Source organism: Hemicordylus capensis, chromosome 2 (genome assembly GCF_027244095.1).
Source record: "Hemicordylus capensis ecotype Gifberg chromosome 2, rHemCap1.1.pri, whole genome shotgun sequence".
NCBI lineage: Eukaryota > Metazoa > Chordata > Lepidosauria > Squamata > Cordylidae > Hemicordylus > Hemicordylus capensis.
Genome location: NC_069658.1, coordinates 429,118,542 through 429,139,494, shown reverse-complemented (window position 1 = coordinate 429,139,494; position 20,953 = coordinate 429,118,542). Strand labels below are relative to the sequence as shown.

The window sequence follows — 20,953 nt, the reverse complement described above, 5'->3', positions numbered from 1 at the left end:
TGTAAACTACACTTCCCTTGATGCTGAGAGGCCCATACATTTGTCACAGCATCCAGGTTCTCTGAGCAGCCTATGACTGGAATGCAGCCTTTCTTGCCACAGTGCCTCCATCCTGGATGGTGATTCTGTAAAGGAAGCAGGAGTGCCTGCCTGCTCAGAGATCTCTAGGCTACAGGCCATCTCCTTGACGTCATCATTTTGTAATTAATTTGGACTCTACATAATGATAACATCAGTGTCCATGGCCCTTGGACTCGATAGTTTTGAGAAGACCCAAGCTCAACCAGCATTAGGGTTGCCAGGTCCAGATGGTGAAAAAAATCAATATCGGTCACCAAAAAAGTGGAAATAGAGGATGTTTTTCACACAAAAAACGTCTCCACTTTGCATAAAATTTGCATATGTTTGTTGGTATTATGTATGCATATTTTGATAAAAATTGGATAATTTGAGAATAAATACGGCTCACCCCTGTGAAGCTGATGGCCAGGTGAGCTGTATGTCTGCCATCTAGGTGCCGAGTTCTCCAGGCCCCTGCTTCTTAACTGTAAATGCATCTCCTGGTTAGGCTTACCACACACACACACAGTCCTCTCCCCTCCGGGCCACCCAGCCTGCGATCCCCAGCCAGGCCAGCAACTTCGCCCCTTGGCTCGAGGCAGGCCAGCCAGCTAGCTACCGAGCCAGCCTCTTTGCATGCTGGCACAGTGGTGCGTGCACAGCCTCCCACTCGCTTGCTGCTCTCTCCGACTACAGACATTTCCATACGGCTTTTCAACAGAAGGTTACACAGTGGCTTTTAAAGAAAAATAAAGAATAAGATGCTCCCCTGACCCCAAAGGGTTCACAATCTAAAAAGAAACGCAAGGTAACACCAGCATCAGCCACTGAAGGAGTGCTGTGTTGGGGTTGGATAGGGCCAGTTGCTCTAAATAGAAGAGATCCACTGCTTTAAACGGTGCCTTTTTACTCAGTTAGCAGGGGTAGCTGCTAATTCAGTAAACTTAGTTAGCTCACTGCCACCGTCACCACATGAAGGGAGCCAGCTGCACCTGCTGCACCCACCCATCACGCGGCTCTCCAACCTGCCACTGAAGCAGAACCTCCACTCTGGCTTCCCCATTGGATGGATGGTCAGGAGGAAGGGGAAGGAGACAGGAAGAGAAGCTGCTCATGAGAGCAAAGTCCTTTATAAAAGTCCCTAGTTTGCAACCCTAACCAACATCCAACCAAAAGGGGTCAGTGGTAATGCTTCCAAATCTGTTGCTGAAAGCAGATGTTGGTGTGTCTAGCTGAAACCACAACTGGAATTGTGATTCTCCCACAGAGAGTGTATCTGTTGTCACTGAGGACCATATGATCTGATAGCTCCATGTTTGGAGTTTCCAGCAGGTTTTCCTTTCTCAAAAAGCAACTGTAGTAGGGCTCAACATGCCCCCTGATGCTGCTATTAGCCCTGGAAGGGAAAACCGATGTGTGTCGTAAGTTTTCCCTTCCACAATTAATAGCAGCTTTGTGGCGGTGTGGGTTGGAGTGGGGAGTTAAGTTGAGGAATCAGTGCAAAGGAACAGGTTTCACCCACCCACCCTTAGTACCACGGCTTTGATCCAAATGTGAGCCTCCTGTGGCTGGTTCTGGAGCAACAGAAGGATGTTGGGCGTTCCAAACATGTCTGTCAAGGTGGCGGCAAGGGGCTGTGTAAGCCCTCGAATTTAGAAGGATGTGCCTGCAATTCGGACTGCCGAATCGTGTTTCGGCACATCTCTAGACTTGTGTTTGAAAAATGATGTAAATTGATAGAAAAACTCAGCCGATGGTGATGCAATGGCATAAATCACATAACTCTATAAAACTCTGCAATGATACACACCACATAAGGCAAGTTATCGCTTAATGCTGCAGTCAGTGAGTGATGAACATTTCTTTGTGAACTGGTCTTTCCCCCCACCATCTTTTTTTTTAAACATCCCGTCACAATCTTTGAGATTGGCCGAGAACACACCCTCGACTAGGGACAGGCAACTGACATTCTTTGGGGCTAACCTGCCTCCCCATTCGAGACCTTACCTTAGCCCCTGATCCCAACAATAGACTCCTTCACTACGGACATTATACGCATGGGATGTGGATATGGGGAGTTGCTTTATACCAAGTCAGACCATTGGTGCATCCAACTCAGTATTGTCTACTCTAACTGGCACTGGCTCTCCAAAGTTTCAGACAGGAACTTCCCAGCCCTAGCTGGAGATCCCAGGGGTTGAATTTGGGACCTACTGCAATCAAATCAGATGCTCTTCCCCTGAGCTACAGCACCATGAGTTGCTTCTGCAAGGACTTTGTTAAGCCAGTCCTCCTAGTATGAACAGCAATAGAGTTTTTGGCAGAGCTCATCTCTTAGGTACCACCTAGATTGAGAAGGTGAAGTACATAAAGGAATAACAGGCTGAACCTCTATTATTCCTAATGGGGTAAGGCAGGGCTTCTCAGCTTTGGCCCTCCTGCAGATGTTAGCCTACAACTCCCATAATCCCTGGCTGTTGGCCACTGTGACTGGGGATTATGGTAGTTGTGGTCCAAAAACAGCTGTGGGGTCAAATTTGAGCAGGCCTGGGGTAAGGGGAAGTTAAAGAATCTCTTGCTTGTGTCTTGGAGAGGCTGAACTGAATAATAAGCTGCTCTGTTGTTCGTACTGTCTAGGAGGGCCTTAGAGAGCTTTTTGCCTGTCTTGATTATTCATTCACAGTGAGTTAATGGGCAGTAGACAGTGTTCCTAATTGTGCCTAATCCCCCCCAAGCAGATGGTAAGGCACTAACTCAATAACAAACAGGGTTGGACAAGAGTCCCACCAAAGTTCAGGAGCTGTGTGTGCTCCCAATTTTTGAACATCTGTGAGGGAAAAGCAGGGCAGGAAGGGGAAGAAGCGATTGTGTGTGAAGCTCGCATTGGATAAGAGGGCTTCATCCTACGCAGCAGCTATGACCAGCTGTTGAATGAAGTAGGAGGAAAAGCCGTCCTAACCAGCATGAGTCTCCCACACAATCACGTCCTCCCGCTCCTAGCTTGCTTTTCCCTCATAGCCAATCAAAAACTGGAAGCAAACACAGCTCTAGAGGATCATGAGAACAGCCCTAGTGTGTTATATGTGAGTATTTTACTAATGTTTTTAGACTTCTAAAATCTTGTTAGCTGCTCTATGATGGGGTAGGATAAAAATCCAAAAGGCATAATTAAACCTTCTTAATTTACTTTACCTCCTAGATCCTACTTTGCTCCCTAAACTAATATAAGAGATGCCTTGGTTTCAAATATCCCTCAGTCTGCTCTAACTACTAAACTCCAGTTTAGAGCTTGATTAACCATAACTCAAAGTAATCTTTGGGACAAACTCTTTACCCTGAAAGGATGGCCCTCACAAATAGGAATATATGGTAGTTCTAGGTAGGGGTAGTGATGGGAGTGGATTCTGCATGGTTCTTCCTGTAAAACAGCAGCTGCAGGGCCTCAGTGATGTTGCTAAAGCATCCCTAGAGACTGAGGTCATTCACATAATCAAAAACTATGTTCTACCTGGCTCTGGGAGCTGTGTGTGCTCCCAACCTTTGGTTCTGTGGAAGCAAGGTAAGAGGAAAACCTAGGTAGAAGTGATTGTGTGGAAGCAAGATAGGAGGAAAAGCTACCCAGGTTTTCCTCCTGCCTTGCTTCCACACAACTGAAAACTGGGAGTACACACAGCTCCCAAACCTGGGTAGAACACAAAGGCTGTTCTCATGAGCAGCCTAACCCTGGCTAGGGAAGTCCAACCTGGGTTAGGCTGCATGTGAGAACCACCAGGATTGGGTCCAATCCCAGTGGGGCAGTGCTGCCTAGCCAGGCTTTTTAGCCCGGCTCTTAGCTGAGGTTAAGGGAGCGAGCACTCCCTTAACCTGGATTTCCTGCTCGTGTGTGAGCTTGGGCTGCTTCCAGCCTGGCTGCACACAGAGACCGGTGCCTAGAGTGCCCATCTCCTGGGGGAATCTCCCAATAAACTGCGCTAGGTGCACCGTGCATTGTGGGATTCCCAGAGTCCAGGATATGTCGCCCCAGCTCTCTGACAATGGATCAGCTGGGAGCATGGATGGTGCTCCCACCAACATTTTGTCAGTCGTCTTGGGGGAAGGTGAGCGAAATCAAGCCTCCCCACCATCCTCCCGATCGTGTGAATTTCCTCACAGTTTTTGATTGTGTGAATGACCTCACTGGAGCTATTCACATGACCGTTCAGGAGGGTGGGGATGGGGGAAGGCTGCAAAACCTTACCTTCTCCCCAGATGATCCTTCAAACATTGCTGGGAGTGTGGATGAGCAGCGCTGTACCAGGCAGTGTGGAGCTCCAGAGGCTGGGATCATGTGTCCCAGCCTCGAGTATCCCACAATGCACTGCTTGCCGATTGGGGGATTCCCCCATCAGATGGGTGCTCTAGGCACCTGTCTCAGCATGCAGCCCGAGGAGACACACAATCCTGGCAGCCAGGTTAAGGGAGCTGTCTAGGCTACTCATGAGAACAGCCTCACTGTCTGCCAGCTGGAAAGGAGGGATTAGAATTAATAAGTCCCTGAGCTTCTTATCTGTTGCTTCCTTAAGGCATCTAAACCTTGATAATCTTGTCTTCCAGCCTGCCCTTTCATACTAGTTAAGTGTGTATCTGGAAATAAAGTTGGTTTAAGTAACAAAGGATTGAAAGCTGCAGAGTTCTATATGGATGCGCTGAGAGGTTTCCTCATGATCTGTTGACAACTAGAGACTTGTGCGAATAATGAGCCTCACAGAGCCTCTGATACATATCCCAGAGCCTTATTTCCAAGGATCATTACACAGAAAGTCCACTTATTTCCCTGCCACAAAGCAAAAGTACCCACCCACCAACACCTCAGAGATTATGTACTACAAGCAGAGAGTCAACCTACATATGCAAATCATCTGGTACAGATTGCCAGAGACTCCTGTTGCAGTCAGGATTGCATTTTTTAAGCTCCTCTATATTTAATAGCACTAGCAATAGCAATAGCACTTACATTTATATACCGCTTTATAGCCGGAGCGCTCTAAGCGGTTTACAATGATTTAGCATATTGCCCCCAACATTCTGGGTACTCATTTTACCGACCTCGGAAGGATGGAAGGCTGAGTCAACCTTGAGCCCCTGATCAGGATTGAACTTGTAACCTTCTGGTTACAGGGCGGCAGTTTTACCACTGCGCCACCAGGGGCTCTTTAAAACAAACAACCACCTCCATCTACATAGAAAACAAGCATGGCCAGGAAAGAACGAGGCTACGACTCTATCGGTGGGTTCAGATGTAACAGTGACACCTGAGATGGCCATTGCCCTGGAAGCATGCACTCCGCACCCTGGCACCAATTTCTGCTTCCGTTGTAGGTTCTGATAGGTCGAGATTGTTCATGCCGTCCAAACCTGCTGATTTCAGCATATCCTGCCCTACTTCCCTCAGATAAGGTGACTTCTATCACTTACTTGAAATCTCAGTTACAGATGTCAGGTTCCCTGAGGGGAGTAGGGGAGGATATGTTGATACTGTGTTGGGGCACACGTACGGGCACATGTACCCCAACCTTAGACTCAGAGGTACCAACTCAGAAGTATATGGAATTCAGGCCTGTGTCTGATTTCATTTTATATTAAGAGTTCAATTATTGCCTGAACTCAGGGTGAATTGACACCCCAGATCTCAACTGGTCTGCGAGGGAAGAGGAGATCCAGCACTGTATTGTGAAATGGATACTCAAGGAAGCACAAAAGCCAGGCCCGAACAATCCAAATGCTAATATGTGACTCACTACCAGATAATGTCTGAGGAAGAGGCCAGAGGCTGATCTCCCCTCTCCTGTTGCAAGAATTCAGCGTTAATCCTTGTCAATGATTAACTCAATTGCTCTCTATAGGAATTCAACATAGGTAGATGCATACAAAGAAAACACCTATAAACTTTAATTCTTACTTTACTAACACTTTAACACTTTTTTGGCAAATCTGGGAAGATGCCCATTTTCAGCTCAGAGATGCAGAATTGCTTTGGGCAATGCCCCCCCCCCTAAGCGCACAGTTTACAGAAGATGAGATTCAGATCTCTCTGGACTGGCCAATATCCTGAATAATTAAAAGACATTGTCCAGAAGGTAACAGCATTGTCACCCCTTTTTGGGACCCAGGAAAAGATGAGATTTGAATAGATCAAAGGAAAATACAACTATAAAGAATGAGGCTACTGGACAGAGAGTTAGCAATCTTGTGCCTACATGCAAGATCTGCTCACGAGCAATCCCAGAGTTTGCTGCTAAGCCGCGGGGCAACAAGCAGGAACTCTGTCCATAGACAGGAGCTGTCTGTGACTTCTACTGTGCAGTGAGAAGTCAAGACTTCCCCAGCCATGGTGATCTGACTCTCAGCCATGCTCTGAGCAAACTGCATGCTTGATCCAAAGCTCCTGTCTCCAGCCCGAAGCCTCGCTCCTTCAGCTGAAAGATCGACCGCTCTCAAAGCCTCTGATCCTGGTAACATGCTGCCCCTACAAGCCTTGAATCCCTTCATCCCTTCCCCTTCGTCCCCCTTCCCTTCGTCCCTCTACTAATTCCTGATCTCCCCAAACCATGCCAGTCCTCAGCCTTCCTTACCCCACCCCTTTTTTCTGCCTATATCTGAATTATATTAGGCTCTAGGAAGATTTAATATACACACATATGTTAGTTAGGAACACGGTTTGAACATTGGTGCTAGCTAGGATGTTCTGTTTAAATACTGTTAGTAATATTGATAGAGTGTTCTGCTTTCTGCTCTGCTAGAGTGATGTTGTTATTCTTTTATACTCAGTAAAGCCCATTGAATCATTTTAGGATTGGTTTGATCTCCTTTCTTCCTTGTGCCCAGATCCTACATGGTCACTATATAAAAGAACTTGGTCACTTGGTGACACTATGAGACAGGCCTAATTTTGTACGCTAGCTAATAAGTGTATTTAGTATATAAATCAGGCCTGCACGGTAACAACTGGTGGGTTCAGACAACATGAGAACCTTGGCATATTGGAATTTCCAACAGTCGAGGCCCACACAAACGTGGGAGAAGTGCATTCTCCTGGGGCGGTGGCAGTCTGCCTGAATTCACTCTGACACTTACATGCTAGTTTTCCACAGACAGAGATTCTTAGATGTGCGAAAACAAGCCTGTAATCCCTCGCCTGCAATCTGAGAGTGACAGCAGGAAAACGTGGTTTTGCTCAAGAGAAAGAGAGAAAAAAGATTGGCCCAGGGAGTGAACGAACTGTAGGAAGGTATCAGTGAAGCAAATAGCTCTAGGTGGCATAATCATGCAAGCAAAGCTACATGGTGGTATAGAGGAGGTTGGGGGCAAACAAACCAGGATTGCTAGCCAATCTGCCCTGAGGGAATATTCCTGTAGAACTGCCAGTGATTCCAGGGCAAACTGGGAGGCTCTAAAGATGGGGATTATTTTTATTTTATTTTTTTAAATTCATAATATTTTTATACTGCCTGATATGTGAATCTCTAGGCGGTGTACAAATCCCAATGTTAAAATCATAGGTTAAAATACATAAAACGTGATGATAATAATATAAAACAAATTATTAAAATTCTAATTAAAAGCTTCTGAGAACAGAGAAGTCTTGAGGTCTTCCTGAAAACAAACAGAGAAGGAGATGCTCTTAGTTCAGCTCGGAGTATATTCCAAAGCCCTGGGGCAGCCATAGAGAAAGCCCGGTCCTGAGTCGCCACCAGACGAGCTGGTGGCAACTGCAGCCAGACCTCTCCAGAAGATTGTCAAAAGCAGGTGAGTTCATGACAGAGGAGGCGCTCTCTTAAATAGCCTGGTCCCAATCTGTTAAGGGCTTCTTAGGTAATAACCAGCACTTTGTATTTCACCCGGAAACATATCGGCAACCAGTGCAGTTCTTTCAAAACTGGCATTATATGGTCCATTTGTGTTGTCCCAGAGACCAATCTGTGTGCCGCATTCTGTACCAATTGTAGTTTCTGGACTACATACAAAGGCAGCCCCACGTAGAGTGCATTACAGTAGTCAGGGCTGGAGGTTGCCAGCATATGTACCACTGTTTTAAGGTCATTCACCTCTAGAAATGGACATAGCTGACAAATGACATGAAGCTGATAAAATGTGCTCCTGGCCACCGCCTCAACCCGAGAAACCAGGGAAAGCTTGGGGTCCAGAAGCACTCTCAAGCTATGTGCCTGATCTTTCAGTGGGGTAGTGTAACCCCATCCAGAACAGGAAGATCTAAACCATCTCTCAGGCTCCGACCCCCACACAGTCAGTACTTCTGTCTTATTTGGATTCAGTTTCAGTTTGTTATCCCTCATCCTGCCCATTACTGCCTCCAAGCAGGCATTTAGGGAAGATATGCCATTTCCTCATGAGGTTGACATGGAAAAGTAAATCTAGGTGTCATCAGCATATTGATAACACCCAGCATCAAACCTCCTGATGATCTCTCCCCGCGGTTTCATGTAGATGCTGAAGAGCATTGGAGTCAGTATGGAGTCTTGTGGAACTCCATACTTCAGTTCTTGCTTTGCAGAGCAACAGTCTCCAAGTGACACCATCTGGAATCTACCAGAGAGATAGGAGCAGAACCACTGTAAAACAATGCCACCCAATCTCAACCCTCTCAGGCGATCCAGAAGGATACCATGTTCAATGGCATCAAAAGCCGCAGAGAGATCCAAGAGGATCAGCAGAGTCACACTCCCTCTGTCGACAGCCAATTGGAGATCATCCATCAGGCCAACCAAGGCTGTCTCAACCCCATAGCCCACACGAAAGCTAGTTTGAAATGGGTCTAGATAATCTGCATCATCCAAAACTGCCTGGAGCTGAGATTTTTTGGTCAAAGACCGTAAATAAAGTATGATGATGATGATGCCTGGAGCTGAGAGGCCACCACCCACTCAATCGCCTTGCCCAACCACGGAAAGTTAGAAACAGGTCTGTAATTAGCTAACTCCGAGGAATCAAGTGCAGTTTTTTTCCAAAAGTGGTCAGATAATAGCCTCCTTAAGACAAGGGGGCATTCTGCCCTTTCTCAGAGAAGCATTTGTAATATTTATCAGACTCTCTCTGATAATATAATTATTAGGTGAGATAAGCCAAGTTGGGCAAGGGTCAAGTAATCTAGTGAGTACTTGGGGACTGTGTGTACTGAGGCCTCAGAGCCCTCTCCAGAGACAGAAAGGGGATAGGGATATGCAACAACACCCCTCACCCACCCACCCACCCAACCCGATCAGAAGGGTGTATGGACCCTTTTAATTATCTAGGTCTGACAAAAAAACTAGGAGCTTGGTCTTCTGCTTTTGCCCAGTCAACAGAGCAGGGCTTTCTCTTTGTTGCATTTCAGGCTCCGGTTTTCAGCTGGTCACTGACATCAGGGGAACTTAGCTGGAAGGGCTAGATTCCAACCTGGCCTTGACAATGGCACGATAGATAGACCGATGGCCAGTCATATCCTACATGAGAGCAAAACCATCATGTTTTCCCAAAGGAAATGTTATCAAGGCACAAATCTATGACTTCTGATTCCATTTGTTCATTCCATTTGCTCATGATTTGCAGAGGAATGGGGAAAGAAGAATGGAAGACTGTATTGGAGAGTAATTCGTGTCCTCACACCCCCTGATCTCTTCTGTGGCACCTGGGACTGTATAGGTATATCTAGATAACATGGAGGTATTGCAGGTCCGTGGGGTAAGCCAATCTGGTGTACAGATTGGTGTACTGCCTGTTTTGGAGAGCTTGCATTTCCTCTTAATAATCAAGTTCACAGCTTGGGAGTGTTCTCGGACCCCGTGTTGCCCCTAGATGCTCAGGTGATGATTGTAGCTGGGCGTGCTTCTGCCTAGCTTCAGTTGGTGTGCCAGGTACACTGTTTCACCAGAAAGACAGATCTAGCCACAGTTGTACATGTCCTAGTCCAAGTCAGTTTAGTTTTTTGCAATATGCTCTATGTGGGGCTACCTTTGAAGAGTATTCAAAAACAATGACTCAAACAGAATGATAGCTGGACTAGTGACTGCAGCCTGTTTTTTGTTTGTTTTGTTTTAAAGCCTGGGCCAAACTTTTGAAAGCTGGAAAATTCAGCTGGAATCTCAGGAGGGAGTTCAGGGGGTGAAAGAGGGAGCAAAAATCACCTCCTTTCTTTCTCATGTCAGAAGAATGATTTTTTGAGGGGGAACTCATCTGAGCTCTTCACAGTTCCAAAGGTCTGGTGTCTGTCATTTTGTCTTTCCCAGAATGCCCTATTCGGATGGGCATGCTGGCAACAAAGACAGAAAGAGAGACAGAAAAGAAAAAAGGCAGTTGCAACAAAAGAATGGCAACCCCCACTGGTAGATACTTTCTTCCCAGAATGCACCTTGGAATGGGGTAATGTGGGGAAAGCAAATGGTGACTGCCATTAGATTGGAGTGGAGAGTAGCTGTGATTGCTGCAATTCCCCCCACCAGTTTTGTGACTTTTAAAATCATATTAAACCAGTTACTGCCAGTATGTTTCAGAACCCAGTTCAAAGTACTGGTGTTGACCTTTCCTTAGTTTTGGGTCCTGGATATCTTAATAGGTCTTTACTGGTCAGTGACCGAAATAAAAATTACTGCTACTACTAGGTCTAACTCTTCTTGTGTTAGATCACTTGCACATTTAGGTCTAACAGAGGTCCTGCTCCATATCCCATTGTCCGGCGAGGCCGGCTGTCCTTACCTCCGAAAACAGAGGGGTAAGAAGGCCCAAGGTGACAGGGATGGGTGGCAGCCAGGGAGAGACGGAGGAAAGACTGCCAACGGGCAGGGACTCAGCTCCAGTGGAGGAGGAGCTGAGCCCTGATAAGACCGAAGGGGAGGCATGCAAGAATAACATCAGCAGCATGCCTCCTGAAGGGAGCGGGGCTGAGCAGGAGGAGGGAGAAGAGTCATTGGCAACAACCGTAAGGGGTAATCAAATACCGGTAATAAAGAGGGGTGTTGGCCCTGTAATTGGGGGCAGGCGATGCATAGCCTGTGAGGAGGCATATAAGGAGCCAGCCAGGGATGAGAAGGAGGCTGGTAGAGAGTGTTGGAGGCCCCCGGAGAGGGGCAGACACAAGGAAGAGGAGGCAGAGGGTGATGTTCAACCCCCTTCCTGTCCCTGCTCTGAGGCCGGTCCCGATAAGCCTAGACTGGCTGAGAAGAGGAGACAGAGATGTGTAGCCAGACACCCATGGCTGACTGAGATTCAGTGAGTGAGAGGTACATGGGAGAGGGCCTTTTTGGTGGTAATGCACACCTTATGGAACTTCGGCTGACCTCCAGACTAGCACTTTGCTGGTGCAGCAGGGCTGACTTCCATTGCATGAGTGAGGAAAGGGTTAATTTTCAACTATTTCCCTCCCCCACCACTGAAGCCCACCAGGAGTCACCAGAATATGTCCCTGAGGGTCTCATGATAAAGTGATCTATAAACCTTCCCTTTGGAAAGTAGGGTAACAAATAGTTAATTAAAATAATAACCTAATAGATTATTAAATAATAGCAAAATCATTTCTGAGCAAGTTATATAGCTGACTTCTGAAAGGTTGATGTCTGTGTTACATTTGGTTCTTGTTGAACCTGTATTGTTGAATATTTGTGAAAGCAGGAAGTAAATCACCAAGTTTTTCAATCCGTTTGCATTGAAACATAATCCTCCTTGTAACTTCTGACCGTTTTTATTCGGACTGCAATGTCAAGCATTCTTCTCTGGTTGCTACTTGTAGAGGAGAGAGTGTCTATCTCAGTGCAGATTATTAACCAATGCACAAGTCTGAAATCCAATTCATTTCTTTTACTCAGTTGCTACTTTGGGCAAGATACCAAATCTTAGAAGAAGCTGGCTAATGTATCTGTCTCTGGAGGAATGGTGTTGTCATAATAGATGATGTCAAGACGCAGGTTAATCTAAGAAAATTAAACTCAGCTGAGGGATTCCTTCTGCATGAGGGCAAAGGAAGAAATATCCCTAGGTGATACATCCCGTATGTGCACAAGAACCTCCTTTATATCTTTATATTCAGTAATAGGGAAAGCCTCTGGCCATAGCTGGAAGACAGATGTATAATCTGAGCCCTCATTCCAATCTTTAAATATCCCAACACGACATGTCTAGCGATAATACGGGTAGCCACATTCCATTTCATATTGTTGCTAGCAAAACACCTATCATTATGATGGGCAGGGGTAGAAAGGTGATGCATGCATTACAACTTGTCCTGGGGGCAACAAAATGAATTTCCGTGCCTTGTTCACACAAATTGACATTACTACCTCCCACATGGAGTCAGTGGAAAAAAGAATTCCAAGTGCTATATCTGAAATTTCATTAATGACATGCATTAAAAACAAAAGATGGGCATAAAAGAGATTTGGAGGTTGTGGTGGATAGCTCGATGCAAATATCAACTCAGTTTGTAGCAGCTATTAAAAAAATATATCAGTGTTAGGGATTCTAAAGCAAGAGACTGAATTTTTTTTAAAAAGCCAATATCATAGTAGCCTCATACAAACCTATGGTGCTGCCAGATGTGATATATTGATTGACATCCAGAGCAGTGGTCCAAGGATTCAGTGAGAGACTGCATCCTTGAATACATAATCTTCCAAAGCAGCAGACCATGTGTGTGGCGAAAATGACTTTTAGGGATCTCCTCTGCCCCCCAGAAGTGCCTTCCAGAAATATGTCCCTGGGGGTTGCACAGCCCTCAGGGACATATTTCTGGAATGTAAAGAACACTTCTGGAGGCAGGGAAGATAAGCAAAAAATCACTCCCCCCTTGCCCCATGCATACAGTCCACTGGTTGGAAAGACTCTGACTGCATTTAAGTGCAGCCTCTTGCTGTAAGGACACAGCTCCTCTGTGTCCTTGGACCACTGTTCTGGATGTTAGCCACTGTGTACAGTTCTGGTTACCTCATCTTGAAAAGGATATGACAGAGCTGGAAATGGTGCAGAAACAGAGCACCTTCCCTGTGAGGAAAGTGTGAAGCATTTAGGGCTTTTTAGTTTAGAAAACAAGGCAACCTAATGGGGAAAGGAAGTTTATACAATTAAGCATGGTATGGAGAATGTGGACAGAGAATTTCTTCTCCCTCTCTCAAAATAGAAAGGTCACCTAATGAAACTGATTTGCAGTAGATTCAATAAGTATTTAGTTTTGTCTGTACTCTTTCACAAATGCATAATTAATATGTGGAATTAACTGCAACAAGATGCCCACTGGACTGGATGGCTTTAAAGGAGGATTAAACAAATTTGTGGAGGACAGGTCTATGTGCCACTACTGGTCATGATGTTTTCCCGTGTTCAAAAGCAGAATGCCATTGAATACCAGTTGCTGGAAAAGCGGGGAACAACAGAGATTTTTCTTTGTGTCGTGGACTTCCTGGAAGCATCTGATCAGCCATTGCGGAAAACAGGAAGGTGGACTAGATGGGTCTTGGGCCTAATCCAGCAAGATTTTAAATTGATCTGAAAAGGCTTGTACAGGACAGAGACTTATAAAACCAAAATCCCCAAGAGAATCGTAATATAGCACAACATCTTTCTAGGAGTGGTAGTGGTAGTTGCGTTTGTGGACATTTCACTTTGTAACGAAGGATAATAATAATAATAATAATAATAATAAATGTATTCAGTGAGGCATACTCCCATATTAGTGTGCATATTTATTTATTTATTTAGACAAAAGTTTGGGGCGGTGTACAACTCTGATAAATAAATAAAATATTGATTGATTGATTTGATTGGATTGGATTTGATTTGATTTCTATACCGCCATTCCAAAAATGGCTCAGGGCAATTTACACAGAGAAATAATAAATAAATAAGATGGATCCCTGTCCACAAAGGACTCACAATCTAAAAAGAAACATAGGATAGACACCAGCAACAGTCACTGGAGGTAGTGTACTGAGCGTGGACAGGGCCACTTACTTTCCCCCTGCTAAATAAAAAGAATCACCACGTTAATAAATAAATAAATATGCACACTAATATGGGAGTATGCCCCACTGAACACAGTGAGTATTATTATTTTATTTTATTTATTTTTTAATTTTTTTAAAGTAAAAGTGTATAGGAGTCTGCTGCAAAGCAATAAACTTAGAGACATACCCATGCTGTGACCTAGGAGTGCAGCTGTTGACGCTCACATGGAATTCAGAACCAGAAAGTCATGGGGAAGTCCCTTCTGGGGACCTTCAAATGATAGCACTGAGTATGCCTGGGCTCCACAGGCCCCGCAGCCTTTTGATCCTCTTTTGCAGTTTATTGGTCAAGTCTCTTTGTCCAGAACTGGAACATGCAGTTTTGGAAACTCTGCTGGTTGTTCTTGTACATGTTTTTTTTCTTTACATCTTCTGTTTTGACCTCTGATACTGTCACTCGTGGCACCTTTTAAACGGCGTACTTAAGAAATGGAAACTTTCCATGCACTTCACCCTTAGAGAGCATCAGTTTGTTAGCCGCCACCTCACCCCCCAACTCACACATGTGATGAAATACTTTCTCTTCCCCACTTACCAGGGCTACAATTTAACAATTTCATCCATTATCTCCTCCTCTTCCTTGTGTGGTGGGACATTTTGTGCATGTGAATGCTAGTTTGAATACACAAATCTTCTGATCTGAAGCAGTAGAAATGTATCTGATACGAGTCTGGACACAATTGGGACATCAGTGGTGGCACAGCATGATATTAGCACACCAGGAAGATTTTATACTGGTTTGAAGACAGAGAGATGACTGTTCCTACTTCAAGGTATTATGTTACAAGAGGGTTTGTGGATGGAAACCAGAAATTTGATCTTGCAACTGCTGCTGGTGGGCATCCCCACTACTAGGGGCTGTTTCACAAATCCATATTCATCTTTCAGTGATTACAGCATCAAATGGTGACAAGCATGTGTGAGTGGGCCACCACGGATTAAATACCACAGGAGAATTTTCATACCATCTCAGCCATTATCACCCTCTCTATAGATCATCATGTAACTATGTAAACGGTAAACGTGTTATGACGGAGAAATTCCGGAAATTCTGGGTTTGTTTAATGAGCAGAGGCCAAGCCGTCCATAAGGTTCAAGCTTATATTGATCACGACATGCCAGGTGTCTTTCTTCCAAGAGCACACACTTGGGCTTTATACTGTTTACATACAGGCTATAGGTTTGAGTACAGAGTCTATCAGAGGCCAAAGTTTCATGGTATACACCAATCATACTAGTACAAGCAGAATAAAGCTTAGCCATTGGTAGACAAGGTGAACCAATTACAAGGCAGAAACCAGCAATAATGCACCAATCAGCTTTAGCTGTGCTTATGCCTAGTCAGGCAGGGCAAGCTATGGTCAACAGCTGTTTATCTCTGCTCAGGCGAGGCAGAGTATTATTTCCAAGAAAAGGAGCCCTGTAACAGCAGGGTGCAGAAACTTGTGGCCTTTGGGACTTAAGTAGGTAACACAACTAGGTGAAAGGGGATAGTGGAATTTTCCTTCATCAGTTACTCTGCCCCATGCCAATATGCTCCTTACCCATGCCCCCTGTTCTCCATGGATACAGTGTTTGCTTCCTATGTATGGTTCAGATACTGTTTCAAAGTAATATTTGAGCTGTGCACAGAGGCCTAATTCAGACAAACTTCCCACCATGCTGTTAGATACAAATACGGCGAATATCTATATACTGCTTTTCAACAAAAGTCCCCAAAGCGTTTACATATAAATAAATAAATGAAATGAAATGGCTCCCTGTCCCCAAAGGGCTCACAATCTAAAAAAATAAACATGAGGGATGCTATGCTGGGGATGGATAGGGCCAGTTGCTCTCCCCCTGCTAAATAAAGAGAATTGCCACTTCTAAAAGGTGCTTCTTTGCTCAGTTAGCACTGAGATGACAGTGCAATGGGTTTGTGGGGGGCGACATGTGCGGCCATGCTCCCTTTCTCCCTTTCCAAGTGTTTGCATGGGCCAGTCAGAGTATTACCCAAATCAACCAGTTTTCAGTCAGATCAACTCATACATTTACTTGAGAGGCATCAAATGATGAAAAATCAACTGATGGACCTGCATGTGGGAACTGGCACAGTGTGTGATCTTTCGTTCCCTCACTCTATAGCGCTATGCACACCTTATGGCCACCAGGGACAGGCTGTGTGTGTGTGTGTGTGTGTGTGTGTGTGGTGGTTGGGGGAAGGTAGTGGGATCTCATCTGATAGCCGTGTCCCCTGCAGAAGGCAGTCAGACACAGGGCGGATTCATCCGTGTGATGAGAAGGGCTTACAACACGGAGGGCCTCTTCAGCTCCATTTACTTATTTATTTCTAATGCAATCCATATACATGGTACTGTACAAAGAATGTGAGAACAGGCTCCTGCCCTGAGAGCCTTACAATCTAGATATTCATGCAGGGGGAACATGGGTGGGAAATGCAGACAAAATGTTTCAGTTACACATACTTAAGCTTTGGATTTCTAGAGCTGGTGTGGATCAGGGAGATGTAGTAGGGGTGTTTGGCCAGGTGGGGGGCAGTTGAGAAGGCAGTTCCCCGAAGACTGGTTTCCTGCTGAACATAGTGCCATCCAAGCAGCTGCTGGCTATAAATAGCTGCTTTGGGGAGATTTTTGGTGGGATTTTGTACAAGGAAGAAAGTATAAACCCTTCCCTTTGTGGGCCAGGGCTGAGTTTTGGGCAGCAACTGCAGCGAAGTCAGGAACTGGAGGTCAGAACTGGTGGGGGTGGCCCAAGATGTTGTGGTGCATGAAGCGAGGCACCAAGTTCTCCCTTGCCCCATGGCCCTGGTGGGGGCTAGTGCTAGCCCCTTTTCAGAACTGACCCTTGCAAGCTTTGAGAGTGGCCACAGGGGGTGGGGAGGAGGGGAGGTTGTCAGCATCCTCCTCTTCTCAATCAATCAATCATCTTTATTACGGTCAAAGGCCAGCATCCTCTCTAATAAAACGCTTGGTGTCCGTCCGTGGACGGACACCAAGCGTGTGTTCGTGCCTCCCTCGGCCGTTCTGCGCATGCGCGGAGCGCATGCGCAGAACGGCTGAGTCAGAAATGGACAAAGGGAACAGGCGGCCATGTTGGTTCCTTGCCGGGCCGCGGAAAGGGCAGAGACGGCCGCAGGGAGGCGGCGGCGGCGGCTCCAGGCCAGCCGCAGACAACTGAGAGGCGGGCCGGGTCTGGCCCGCCCGCCAAAGACAGCAGAGGCGGCGACAAAAGGACCTGCCGCAAGGAAGAGAGATAGGCTGGATAGCCGGCCCGTGAAGGCCAGAGACGGCGTCGGTGGGTCCGGCCCGGCCGAGAAGGGAGACCGGGCTGCAAATGTGAGGCGGAGGCGTTCCAGTGGCGTGCCAGGCCATGAGGCGGCGGCCGGCCCTGGCCAACCAAGGCAGCCCGGCCCCAGATGTGAGGCGGGGGCGGGAGCAGGCCAGACCGGCAGCGTGGCCATCGAGTTGGCCCCGCTGGCAGCAGCGGCCACAGCGGGAGAACTAGCCCTGCTGGTGGCCGCAGCAGGCAGACTGAGCCCGCTGGCAGGGGCGGGAGCGCCCCGGCAGTGTGGCGGAGGCGGGGGAAGGCTGGCCCAAACAACTCACCCAGCTCCGATCTGGAGGAGGCGGCGTAGGGAAAAAGCAAAACGAACGCTGGGCCCCGGGTGGATCCGGGTCAACTGGCCCCCGTGCTCTCGCCTCTCAGCACTCGCCTCTCAGTCGCTCCCCTCTCAGCCACCACCAGCATGAGTGTTCGTGCAGCAGAATTTACATCCAGTGAGTGAAGTTGCCTAGGGGCGGCGGTGCAGGCGACCATACCATCTGGGACAGACTAAGGCGGACTTAGGGGAGTCCCAGGGGCTGTGGAGGCCCTGGACTTTGGGCCAGAAGTCCAGGGGTAAAGGCAACTCTGAGTACACCTCTCTATGCTATCTACAATGGAGCATATGCGAGGGAGGCGTTGTTTCATGCCACATCTAACTGATCTCCATTGAAACAGCATGTTGGAGTAAACAAATATTTGATCTGATCCAAACGGTTCTTCTTATGGTCTTATGTTACTAACTAAGGCAGGCATAGGCAACAGCGGTTCTCCAGCTGTTGCTGAATTACAACTCCTATCATCCCCAGCTACAGAATTGTGGACAGGGATGATGGGAGTTGTAGTTTAACAACAGTGGGAGAGCCATCATTGCCTACCCCTAGGGGGTATGGAGGCTGGCGTCGGCGGGAGGGGGAATGGCGGCGGGGGGACCACAGAGAGGAAAAAGACGGAGGGGGGAGCCCGCCGGGTGGGCGGAAAAGGAAGGCGAATGGCGGAACTCTCCCCTACTAGCGCCCGTTTTTAAAACGGGCTTGAAAACACTAGTAGGATATGATACGGATACAGAATAATAGAAGATCATGTGGCAATAAATCATATTACATTAAAGTTATTATAAACCACATTATCATGAAATAATAATAACTAAATTACTAAAAAGTAATAGACTATAATTAGACTATAAAATTATAATCTATAAAATACAACTCAAAAAATTGTGTTGTTACAGATATCGTCACAGAATATACTGTAGGCTGTTCCCAGTAACGCTGCTTTTTGTAATTGGCTGATGGTGATTTCTGTGGCCCCTATGGTGTTGAGGTGCTCTTCAAGGTCTTTTGGGACTGCACCCAGGGTGCCAATTACCACTGGGATTATTTTGGTCTTTTTCTGCCACAGCCTTTCAATTTCAATTTGTAGATCTTTGTATTTTGTTATTTTTTTCTGTTTCTTTTTCTTCTATTCTGCTATCCCCTGGTATTGCTATGTCGATTATTTTCACTTGTTTTTCTTTCTTCTCGACTACAGTTATATCTGGTGTATTGTGTGGCAGATGTTTGTCTGTTTGTAGTCAGAAGTCCCATAATATTTTTGCATCTTCATTTTCTACAACTTTTTCAATTTTATTGGTCCCACCAATCTTTGGCTACAGTTAGCTTGTATTTTTTGTATATGTTCCAGTGTATCATCCCTGCTACCTTGTCATGCCTTTGTTTGTAGTCAGTCTGTGTGATCTTTTTATAACAGCTGATTAGGTGGTCCACTGTTTCATCTGCTTCTTTACAAAGGCGGCACTTGCTGTTTGTTGTTGACTTTTCGACTTTTGCTCTTATTGCATTTGTTCTTAGTGCCTGTTCTTGTGCAGCCAGTATTAAACCCTCTGTTTCTTTCTTCAAGTTGCCATTCTTAAGCCATTGCCAGGTCTTGGTGATGTTTGATTTTCCACTTATATTGTGCAAATATTGACCATGCAGTGGCTTCTTTTTCCATTTTTCTGCTCGGTTCTTGACTTATTCTTTCTTGTAGGCCTGCTTTGTTTCATTGGTGTTGAATAGTTTCTTGTTATTGACCATTTTAAGTGCATCTTCTTCACTGTCCTTGATATATTCTTCAAGGCCTCTTTTCTCCTCCTCTACTGTTTGATGGACTTGCAGCATTCCTCTTCCACCTGAGCTGCGAGGGAGGTATAGCCTATCTACATCACTGCGGGGGTGCAGAGCATGATTGATGGTCATGATTTTCCTGGTCTTACGATCTAGCGTCTCTAGCTCTGCTTGGGTCCAGTCTATTATTCCGGCAGTGTATCTGATAACAGGTATAGCCCAGGTGTTTATGGCTTGTATGGTGTTCCCGCCATTGAGTTTGGACTTTAGGATTTTTCTAATTCTCCTGACGTATTCACTTCCAATTTTTCTTTTAACTTCAGTGTGTGCAATGTTATCAGCCTGGAGAATGCCCAAATATTTGTAATGTTCTTTCTCTTCCAGGTTCTTGACTTCCATTGGGCAGTTCTATTCCTTCTGTTTTTCTTATTTTTCCTCTGTTCATTGTTAATGCAGCACTCTTGTCTAGTCCAAACTCCATTGCTATATCGCTACTGAATATACGGACAGTGTTTAGCAGTGATTCGATTTCTGACTGGGACTTTCCATACAACTTCAGATCGTCCATGTACAGCAGATGGTTGATTTTACTGGATGTTTTAGATGTTTGGTATCCGAGGCCTGTTTTGTTTAGTATTTGTTAAAGTGGAGTCATGGCGATTACAAACAACAGAGGGGATATGATGATGATGATGATGATGATTAGAGAGAATTGGCACTGATACACCAGAGAGTGGATGGGTCCTTAGCTTTGGCTGCCTAGATAAGTTGTGTCCAGGTGGCCCTCATGACGTCTCTCTTCTTGGTTGTCAATAGATGTTTATATTGTTTCTTGAGGTATGAAAGTTGTGAGAGGCCCTCCGTAGCATCTGCTTCAGTACTAACCCTGTGGGTGAGGTAGGTAGATGTAAGAGCTTTCCTTTTCCTGGCTTCTATACAGTTCTTATCAAACCAGGGTTTGGATGGGCGCCCAGGTGGCTTTGGAGTGTATTCGGCTTTCCTAATTACATGTTTTTGGAGCTCATGCACTAAATCTTCGTATGTCTCCAGAGGAGCAAGAGACAGATTCATTGATGTGAGGTCTCTAGTGGTGTGCACGGAACCACGGAGCTGCAGTCCGATGCTCTTTAACTGGTGGCTCTTTAAGGGTAGGAGAAGGTGCACTTACCTCTCCTGCCACTTTCCCCCTGCCGGTGCTCTGTTATTTTCCAAAATTCATGGGGTGGAAGCGTACCTCCCTGCCACCCCTTCCCCCATTGTTGGCTGGAAAGGCGGAAGTATAGTCTGCACGTGCACCCGCTGGTGCACGTGCATGCCCACTGTGCCCACCGCACGCATGTTGCACGTGTGATGTGTGTGGCAGGCGCGTGTGTGCAATACCAGGCACACACACAGACTATACTTCCGCCTTTCCGGCCAACAACAGGCGAAGGGGCGGCA

The 20,953-nt window shown here is 46.1% G+C and overlaps 1 protein-coding gene across 2 annotated transcripts in view; it reads left to right on the top strand.

Moving 5' to 3' along the window:
• FAIM2 (Fas apoptotic inhibitory molecule 2) overlaps positions 1-20,953 on the top strand; it is an 82,086-nt gene that overhangs the window by 11,355 nt on the left and 49,778 nt on the right. The window lies entirely within an intron of this gene.